Source organism: Bubalus bubalis, chromosome 1, assembly GCF_019923935.1.
Source record: "Bubalus bubalis isolate 160015118507 breed Murrah chromosome 1, NDDB_SH_1, whole genome shotgun sequence".
Taxonomy (NCBI): Eukaryota; Metazoa; Chordata; class Mammalia; order Artiodactyla; family Bovidae; genus Bubalus; species Bubalus bubalis.
In genome coordinates this window covers 136,326,156-136,337,527 of record NC_059157.1, presented here as the reverse complement: position 1 = coordinate 136,337,527, position 11,372 = coordinate 136,326,156, and the positions used below count along the sequence as shown (strand labels likewise).

The 11,372-nt window shown below is 38.4% G+C and overlaps 1 pseudogene; it reads right to left on the bottom strand.

Annotated features, from left to right (window-relative positions):
* Positions 1 to 10,443: 10,443 nt before the first annotated feature.
* On the bottom strand, positions 10,444 to 11,157 carry LOC102413855 (annotated as a pseudogene).
* Positions 11,158 to 11,372: the final 215 nt, after the last annotated feature.

The window sequence follows — 11,372 nt, the reverse complement described above, 5'->3', positions numbered from 1 at the left end:
TCATGCAAATGTTGGGCTTCCCTGATGGCTCAGTTGGTAAAGAATCTGCCTGCAATTCAGGAGACCCAGGTTTGATCCCTGGGTTGGGACAATTCCCTTGAGGAGGAAATGGCAACACACTCCAGTAATCTTGCCTGGGAAATCCCATGGACTGAGGAGCCTGGAGGTTTATAGTCCATAGGGTCGCAAGAGTCAGACAGAACTTAGAGACTAAATCACCACTATGCAAATGTTAGGACATAACATTTCTAGAAAACATAACAAATGAGCCATATAGTCCAAATATGTGTAGAATCATTGAGAAAATCATAGCTACAAATGCAGACTGCCACACTAAGTCATGAAGACAGTTTTAAAACCACATTGATATGATTTTATGAAATAATGAACAATTCTTGTAAACTTTTGAACCAAAAATATACTTCTCTCTCTATTTGCAAGTTAGTAGCATTTCTGGAAATTCTATAAACATTAAATTATATTAAAAAAAATTTATTTTTTGTAATGTGGAGTAAAATTCTAGGCCAAAATGCTTTAAACCAGGTTTTCAGTTACATAAAAATCTAGGAGACATTCAAAATGGGTGCAGGCTACGAGATAATTCTATGCTGTGTAGGTCAATTGTGAACCTTGTATGTTGTCTAGTTGCTCTGACCACTATCCACTGAAGTATGCTGCTGCTGCTGCTGCTAAGTCACTTCAGTCATGTCCGACTTGAAGTATGGTGTGCTGCTAATCATTTCGATAAATGAAAATATACACATTTTGCAAATACCTTCTTGTGATAATAGCACTACTATTGCAAACTTTGAGTCTTTACATTAATAACTTCCGCAGTATTTTTTCCCAATTACAAATACTAATGTTAAGAAATCTATCATGTTTTGATAATGGTAGTTTGTTGGCTTGGTTTATATTTGATTGAAACATTAGTCAAATGCTTGCAAACATGTTACTCAATCTACCGGAACCTGGTGGTCCTGAGTCGACCGATAAGAAAGTAAAGGAGAGAGAAAGAGGCTGATATTCCTTGGTTTACGGAGAGAGAGAGCAAGCAAGCAAGACACGGGGACCAAAGCTCTGATGGAGCAAAGATGTTTTATTCAAAATCCCATGGACGGAGGAGCCTGGTGGGCTTCAGTCCATGGGATCGCTGAGTCGGATACAACTGAGCGACTTCACTTTTACTTCTCACTTTTATGCATTGGAGAAGGAAATGGCAACCCACTCCAGTGTTCTTGCCTGGAGAATCCCAGGGATGGGGGAGCCTGGTGGGCTGCTGTCTATGGGGTCGCACAGAGTCGGACACGACTGAAGTGACTTAGCAGCAGCAGCAGTAGGATATATACTGTAGTTATTCTCAGCAAAGATAAAGATTAAAATTCCAGACTTACAAAACACAGGCAATCCATATTAAAGAGAGAAAGAGTTGTAAATAATCACTTTTACCATATGGTTCATAAAAAGGAAGAGGGTACTTATCACCGTATAGAAAAACTAACGAAGGAAATGCTTGGATTCCTCAGCCCCTGAGAGAGGCTTGCCTCTCCTCTTAATTCCTGAATATTCAGGAAATTAATAAGGAACAGAGAATTCCTGACAGATCCAAAACAGCACACAGGATGCCTCCTGTTAAATGTTTCCTGACATCAATCTTATTTTCAGTTTTGTCCATCAAAATTTCTAAAGTCCCAATTTTAGTAGAATCATCCAACTATCTGCTACCCTACCCTCCAGATCGAGTTTTTTCCTACACACAATTCTTTTTCTCTCACAAACCCTTCTTTGTGTAATTACTATATGCTCTATGTTAGTGAATGGGTCTCCTCTGACTATATTCCCTCATATCCCTGTATCTAATAGAAAACTGCCAGTTCAATCTTTATTGCTGCTTACATCAGAAACATCTTCTCCATAACCATTTACACCGCATATCTTTAGATTCTCACTATTTCTCAAAATGAACTTCTGCAATTATTTCCTAAATGATGACTGATTTATGCATGTGTCTAATTCCATCCATGGGATTTTCCAGGCAAGAGTGCTGGAGTGGATTGCCATTTCCTTCTCCAGGGGGACCTTCCCGACCCAGGAGTTGAGCCCAGGTCTCCCGCATTGCAGGCAGATGCTTTACTGTCTGAGCCACCAGGGAAGCCCAATAATGTTATCTCATTTAAACATTTCAAGTTTCAAGATGAAGTTTTTTTGATTGCTTAGGTACTCAAGTTTTCCTGAGATTATGATACTGGTTTTGTCCATAATAGCTTTTAGTAGGGTTACTCCTGTATCCTTATTGCTTTGCCATTAAAACAATAATAATACAATTCTTCCAGGTCTTTTTATATCCTGGGCTAATGTATACCTGTGTACCTTTACTCAGAACACATAATTCTATGTGAAAATGCTTACTTCTAATTTTGTTTCCACTGTATCCCAAATTGGCCTCTGATGAACACGAATCATCTTTTGTTTCAAAGCTCAATAGTCACCTTCTCTAACTTGCTCAAGTAAGTTTACAAATCTTATACTAATTTCAAACAAACTAACATCACAATACTTCTTGCAATTAATTCTGTTTTTTTCTTATGAGCAGCTTTTTCTTTTTGGTTTAAATTACAACAGGTTGGTCAAAGATTATTTCTTACTGATCTGAACCAGTTATTTCTTATTTATTTAAACAAATTTAAAGTCTGATATATAAAACAATTGAAAATATTTATTAACATATATAAATGAATTTAAGCTAGCATTAAGCAAGTTGACAAGCCTTAAGGACTAAGGATCTAGCAAAAATATTTATCTTTTCTCTATTTTTTTTTTTTTAACTAAAAAAAATCACATGAGATTTGCCAAGAAGCCAGACTGGTTTACAAAGTACAGGTAACATCTCCAGGGTCAGAATTTGACTGATGTTAACTGAATAGTCTCCTCTTATCTGCAGGTCATTCATTTCAAGGTTCCAGTGGATACCTAAAATCAGGGATAGTACCAAACTCTATATGTGCTATGTTTTTGTCTATACATACTAACAAGGCAAGGCTCCTGTACAACTTAAATACTCTGGATAAAGGGATGATTTCATCCTAGTCCTAAGCAGGAATGAGAAGGATAACGTGAGATTCCCTCATGCTACTCAGAATGGCAGGCAATTTAAAATGCATGCATTTTTAATATCTGAAATTTTCTATTTAGTAGTTTTGGATCATGGGTTGATTGTGGGTTGCTGCAATCACTGTAGTGAGATGGAGACTAAGCGGGGAACTACTACAACTTAAAATTTCTTAAGAGTGGTCTGATAACATTATAATCTCTAAAGAACAAAACTCAGGTGTCTTTTCAATAATGGGATGAGGTTTTCCACTTATGCTTCATCTTTTCCACTTATAGTTCATCTCCTGCTCCTTTTTTTCTTCTTTTGTTGTTTTATCAAATTAAGTCATGCTTTGATTGTTTCACCAAAACCTATTTTTGGCTCTTAAAAATATCCTAATACAGTTATGTAAAGTTTAAAAATAAAATAAAATTTAAAAAAATAATAAAAAAATAAAACTTGAAAAAAAAATATCCAAAAATTTTTACAGGTAGACGCAGCCTCAGGGAAGACAGACCAACATATTTCTGCAAGAAAAAATGATCTTTGTATATTATAGCCACCGGGAGATAAAGCTGTCAGAGTTTGCCGAGTACTGAAAAATGTAGTGATACAGTCAAGTTGAATTTCTTTAATTCCCTTAAATAAGATCTAGCTTATTTGTTTAATATACATAATGATGCTTCATGCACTCTGAAGAAATATCTTAGCTGTGGATTGTAACTGGTGTCAGACACATACATTTCCATTCAAAGTAATTACAATTTTTATAAGATTAAAATTAACTCAATGCACTATTATCACCTACAATGGGAGAATAATGTGATCAGTCTTTACTACAAGATTAGGAACCTGAATTCAGACTGGTTTTTACATTCTTCATTGGGGAAATTAGGTCTTTAAAACAGGCAAGAGCATGTCAAAGTCTTATTTGTATGTGTGTGCCTTAGCCATGTCTGACTCTTTGCAAACCCATGGACTACAGCCCACAAGGCTCCTTTGTCCATGGCATTTCCCATGCAAGAATACTGGAGTGGGTTGCCATTTCCTCCTCCAGGGGATCATCCCAACCCAGGGAGTGAACACAAGTCTCCTTCATTGGCATGCAGATTTTTTACCACTTATGTGGCCACCTAGGAACCACAAAAGTCTTATTTCTTTTAATATAAATGTTTAACTACATCCCAGACTATAACAAAAATTTATATTTACAAATAGTTCAGTCGCTCAGTCATGTCTGACTTTTTGTGACCCCATGGACTGCAACACTCCAGGCCTCCCTGTCCATCACCAACTCCCAGAGCTTACTCAAACTCCTGTCCATTGAGTCGGTGATGCCATTCAACCATCTCACCCTTTTTCATCCCCTTCTTCTCCCGCCTTCAATCTTTCCCAGCATCAGGGTCTTTTCAAATGAGTCAGCTCTTCACATCGGGTGGTCAAAGTACTGGAGTTTCAGCTTCAACATCAGTCCTTCCAATGGACACTCAGGACTGATCTCCTGTACGATGGACTGGTTGGATCTCCTTGCAGTCCAAGAGACTCTCAAGCATTTTCTCCAACATCACAGTTCAAAAGCATCAATTCTTTGGCGCTCAGCTTTCTTTATAGTCCAACTCTTACATCCATAAATGATGATTTGAAAAACCATAGCTTTGACTGGATGGACCTTTGTCAGCAAAGTAATGTCTCTGCTTTTTAGTATGCTGTCTAGGTTGGTCATAACTTTTCTTCCAAGGAGCAAGCGTCTTTTAATTTCATGGCTGCAGTCACCATCTGCAGTGATTTGGGAGCCCAAAATGTCACTGTTTCCCCATCTATTTGCCATGAAGTGATAGGACCAGATGCCATGATCTTCGTTTTCTGAATGTTGAGTTTTAAGCCAACATTATCACTCTCCTCTTTCAATTTCATCAAGAGGCTCTTTAGTTCTTCTTCACTTTCTGCCATAAGGATGGTGTCATCTGAGGTTATTGCATATCTGAGGTTATTGTTATTTCTCCTGGCAATCTTGATTCCAGCTTGTGCTTCATCCAGCCCAGCATTCCTCATGATGTACTCTGCATATATGTTAAATAAGCAGGGTGACAATATACAGCCTTGACGTACTCCTTTCCTGATTTGGAACCAGTCTGTTGTTCCATGTCCAGTTTTAATCGTTGCTTCTTGACCTGCATACAGATTTCTCAGGAGGCAGGTCAGGTGGTCTGGTATTCCCATGGCTTGAAGAATTTTCCACAGTTTGTTGTGATCGACACAGTCAAATGCTTTAATGTAGACAATAAAGCAGAAGTTTATCTAGAACTCTCCTGCTTTATCAATGATCCAATGGAAGTTGGCAATTTGGTTTTTCTGCCTTTTCTAAATCTTGCTTGAATATCTGGAAGTTCACGGTTCACATACTCCTAGATAGAAGTATATCTGTATAGAAATATATATATATATTTATATTTATAAATATATATATTTATGATAACTTCACATATTTATGTTATGTATTTATTATATAGCAAAATATTGTATACCACATATAAATATTTACATATATTTTAACAATTATATATATTTATATAACATTTATTCATCTGTAACTCTTGAAAATGCATTGGAGGTGACAAGTTAACTGCTTCTAAAAACTGTACCTATCTTAATAAAGAGGTTTTGATCTTTGCATGTGCTTCTTTAAGCATCTTTAGGCTGGAGATCTCTTTTTTGTTCACTTTGGAATCCTTAGTGCCTTCAACCTAATAGCTGCTTAATAAAAATCTACTGAATAAAAAATAAATCAACAATGGATACCTTTATTGAACTTTGGAGGGAATAATTATTGGTTTGCCTATTTTTATAGCTTATTTATTTACACTTATTATTTTATTTGGTATTTTAACTTGGTACATCCACTAATTACATAATATTATTATTATGAAAAAGAAAAGGAAGAAGACAAAAAGATGGAAAGGAGGAAAAAGAAATAGGGAAGAAGCAAAAGACAAATAAGGTGAAAGGCTGTAAAGGGAAGGTAGAGGAATGGTATGAACTTGAGAGAAGAGGAGAAGAGAAAGTATGTAAGAAAAGGAAATAGATTAGGGAGTAGTGAAAATTATCTGTTCAATAAATAGTGTTGTAATAATTAACTATGCATATAGAAAAATAAAATTGGACTGTTTTATCACACCTCATAAAAAAATAAATTCCAGATGGATTAAATATTTAAATGTTTCAAATAAAACTTTTAAACCTACAAGACCTTTTAGAACTAACACCCAAAATAGATGTCCTTTTCATTATAGGGGACAGGAATGCAAAAGTAGGAAATCAAGAAACACCTGGAGTAACAGGCAAATTTGGCCTTGGAATACGGAATGAAGCAGGAAAAGACTAATAGACTTTTGCCAAGAAAATGCACTGGTCATAACAAACACCCTCTTCCAACAACACAAGAGAAGACTCTATACATGGACATCACCAGATGGTCAACACTGAAATCGGATTGATTATATTCTTTGCAGCCAGAGATGGAGAAGCTCTATACAGTCAGCAAAAACAAGACCAGGAGCTGACTGTGGCTCAGACCATGAACTCCTTATTGCCAAATTCAGACTTAAATTGAAGAAAGTAGGGAAAACCACTAGACCATTCAGGTATGACCTAAATCAAATCCCTTATGATTATACAGTGGAAGTGAGAAATAGATTTAAGGGCCTAGATCTGATAGATAGAGTGCTTGATGAACTATGGAATGAGGTTCGTAACATTGTACAGGAGACAGGGATCAAGACCATCCCCCATGGAAAAGAAATGCAAAAGAGCAAAATGGCTGTCTGGGGAGGCCTTACAAATAGCTGTGAAAAGAAGAGAAGCGAAAAGCCAAGGAGAAAAGGAAAGATATAAACATCTGAATGCAGAGTTCCAAAGAATAGCAAGAAGAGATAAGAAAGCCTTCCTCAGCAATCAATGCAAAGAAATAGAGGAAAACAACAGAATGGGAAAGACTAGAGATCTCCTCAAGAAAATCAGAGATACCAAAGGAATATTTCATGCAAAGATGGGCTCGATAAAAGACAGAAATGGTATGGACCTAACAGAATCAGAAATTATTAAGAAGAGATGGCAAGAATACACTGAAGAACTGTACGAAAAAATCTTCACGACCCAGATAATCACGATGGTGTGATCACTGACCTAGAGCCAGACATCCTGGAATGTGAAGTCAAGTGGGCCTTAGAAAGCATCACTACACACAAAGCTAGTGGAGGTGATGGAAGTCCAGTTGAGCTATTCCTAATCCTGAAAGATGATGCTGTGAAAGTGCTGCACTCAATATGCCAGCAAATTTGGAAAACTCAGCAGTGGCCATAGGACTGGAAAAGGTCAGTTTTCCTTCCAATCCCAAAGAAAGGCAATGCCAAAGAATGCTCAAACTACCACACATTTGCACTCATCTCACATGCTAGTAAAGTAATGCTCAAAATTCTCCAAGCCAGGCTTCAGCAATACGTGAACTGTGAACTTCCAGATGTTCAAGGTGGTTTTAGAAAAGGCAGAGGAACCAGAGATCAAACATCCACTGGATCATTCAAAAAGCAAGAGAGTTCCAGAAAAACATCTATTTCTGCTTTATTGACTATGCCAAAGCCTTTGACTGTGTGGACCACAATAAAATGTGGAAAATTCTAAAAGAGATGGGAATACCAGACCACCTGATCTGCCTCTTGAGAAATTTGTATCCAGGTCAGGAAGCAACAGTTAGAACTGGACATGGAACAACAGACTGGTTCCAAATAGGAAAAGGAGTACGTCAAGGCTGTATATTGTCACCCTGTTTATGTAACTTATATGCAGAGTACATCATGAGAAACGCTGGACTGGAAGAAACACAAGTTGGAATCAAGATTGCCGGGAGAAATATCAGTAACCTCAGATATGCAGATGACACCACCCTTATGGCAGAAAGTGAAGAGGAACTCAAAAGCCTCTTGATGAAAGTGAAAGTGGAGAGTGAAAAATTTGGCTTAAAGTTCAACATTCAGAAAACGAAGATCATGGTATCTGGTCCCATCACTTCATGGGAAATAGATTGGGAAACAGTGGAAATAGTGTCAGACTTTATTTTTCGGGGCTCCAATATCACTGCAGATGGTGACTGCAGCCATGAAATTAAAAGACGCTTGCTCCTTGGAAGGAAAGTTATGATCAACCTACATAGCATATTCAAAAGCAGAGACATTACTTTGCCAACAAAGGTTCGTCTAGTCAAGGCTATGGTTTTTCCTGTGGTCGTGTATGGATGTGAGAGTTGGACTGTGAAGAAGGCTGAGCGCTGAAGAATTGATGCCTTTGAACTGTGGTGTTGCAGAAGACTCTTGAGAGTCCCTTGGACTGCAAGGAGATCCAACCAGTCCATCCTGAAGGAGATCAGCCCTGGGATTTCTTTGGAAGGAATGATGCTAAAGCTGAAACTCCAGTCCTTTGGCCACCTCATGTGAAGAGTTGACTCATTGGAAAAGACTCTGATGCTGGGAGGGATTGGGGGCAAGAGGAGAAGGGGACGACAGAGGATGAGATGGCTGGATGGCCTCACTGACTCGATGGACGTGAGTCTGAGTGAACTCCGGGCGTTGGTGATGGACAGGGAGGCCTGGCGTGCTGCGATTCATGGGGTCTCAAAGAGTCGGACACGACTGAGCAACTAATCTGATCTGATGGAAGAATATTATACAGCTTCAGAGTAGGAAACATTTCTTTTAAAAACAAATGAACATGTTTACAAGTAAAAAGAAAATACTTTCATTGGTGTCAAAAAAAAAAAACTGGAAAGCAAGGCATCGCAAGAAAATTTTAAATGAAGTGAAAAACACAGAAAACATATTTACAATATATATGATATAGAAAAGCATTAGATATTGATTAATTATCATACCCACACATCAACAGGGAAAATACACTTTAAAAAATGCTCAGTGAGAAACAGGTAAGTCACAGAAGAGAAAAAGAGAACGTCAAACAAAGATAGACATACATATTTTCATATACAAGATACATATTGGAAAAGACCCTGATGCTGAGAAAAATTGAGGGCAGTAGGAGAAGGGGACAACAGAGGATTAGATTATTGAATGGCATCACCGACTTGATGGACATGGGTTTGCACAAACTCCAGGTATGCCGCTGTCCATGGGGAAGTGTGGTGTGCTGCAGTCCATGGGGTCTCAATGTGCTGGACACAACTTAGTGACTGAACAACAACATATATAAGATACATAGGTATACATGCAAAATAAGTCTAAAAATACATAATAGGCTATATACAAATCACAATAGCTGGCTAAAGGAGTATAAATGGAGCTCAATTTTATTTGCAGTCTTTTTTATTTGTTCAAGGGGATTGATAAGATCAAATTTAAATAGAAAAAGAGTGTTATTATTGTTAGTGGTGGGTGTATGAGTGTTTATTGTATAGATCCATATATCTTTTTTTTTTAATTAACACTTTCCTTAAAAGCTTCCCTGGTGGCTCAGACGGTAAAAGCATCTGTCTACAATGCGGGAGACCCAGGTTCAATCCCTGGGTTGGGAAGATCACCTGGAGAAGGAAATGGCAATCTACTCCAGTACTATTTCCTGGAAAATCCCATGGACAGAGGAGCCTGGTAGGCTACAGTCCATGGGGTCGCAAAGTCGGACACGACTGAGCGACTTCACTTAAAAGGAAAAATACTTGCTTTAAGACTACACTGCTAGTAAAAGAGATTGGCCTGGAATCCCAAATGATATTTTTCTGATTCTAAAATTGATGACCATCATGATGCTATACAATTTTGTTTCAAACTGTATTCTTTGCTACATTATATTCTAAAATAGTTGAAAATCTCCTATGTAATTGTGTCCTACTCTTTGATTATTTTGTATTTACCTGTCTTTGTAACTGCGAAAACTGACTTGTTCAAGTTCTTCAATTTAAACATTTGCTTTAGCAGATAGAAACAAACACATGAATGTATTTTCTAAAACTTTAATAAAGAAACTTCTAAAAGCTTCTATTTACAAGCAGACTGTGTGCTAAATCACTTTAGTCGTGCCCGACTCTCTGTGACCCCATGGACTATAGCCCTCCAGGCTCCTCTGTCCATGGGGTTTTCCAAGCAAGAATACTGGAGAGGGTTGCCATTTCCTCCTCCAGGGGAACCTCCCAACCACATCCCTTAATTCTCCTGCATTGGCAGACTGATTCTTTATCAATAGCTTCACTAGTGATAAAATGATTCTTTATCACTTTATCACAAGCTTCCCACCTGGGAAACTTGAAGGCTGAGAGACTGGGAAATCAATATGTTTTAACACCCAGGGAATGTTTACATGTTCTTTCGCCTTGTAGTCAGAGAATTTCCAGGGTATAAGTCATACAGGCAGAAGGCAAGGTGCAGAGGAAAAGAGACAGAGACTGGGCACTCATACAGAGGCTTCACCCGATCAGCCACAGAATAAAAGGCAAGATTTCCCTCCTCAAGGTCTAGCCAGATGTCCACCACACTAGGTCTGTGTGAGTCGAGGACAGTTTCCTTGACTGCGCACCATGCAGAGAGCTGGCTGGTCCCTTTCCACTCTATACACCAGGAGTCTGTGGTCCTTCCTAGGATCTGGCTTTTCTTCATCCCTCCACAAGGTCACCCCAACTGTCCAGTGGCTACAATGCTGAGTGTCCACTTCCCAATACTGCTGCCCAGAAGAGAGGGCCTGGAAACATAAGGCTTGGCTGGAGGCAAACCTCTCAGGACTCCAGGGTCAGGCATGTGGGAAGTAAGATACAGTCACTGTCCAGTGATCTGTGGACACCTTCAGATTATAGGAGAGGTTCCCAAGGTCAAAGTTTGGACTGATGATGGTCTATCGAGCAGATGAGGAAACCTCTTGGGTGCAAGGTGGCTCTAGTCAGGCAGTGAGCATGAGGAAGAAGATGGAACTTCCAGGAGTTCAACCTGTGTTTGTTCTTCAAGGGCCCATTGCTGCGTGAAATTTTCTTGTAATTTTCCCTGGATCTCTTCTAGGTCATAGAGAATATCTTTCATTTTTTTGCTCAGGTGGGCATGAAGTCACTATTTGGGAGAAGCCAAGGAAAGTTCACACCATCCAACAAAGCTCCTTTGTCTGATTCAGATTCTGGGAGGTGTCTGATGAAATAATCATTTTATTTAATCTATAAGTATAAATTAAATGATTATTCCATTATTTAAAATACTTGAGCATTTAATGACATTTATTTCAACATGCCTTATACCTAACC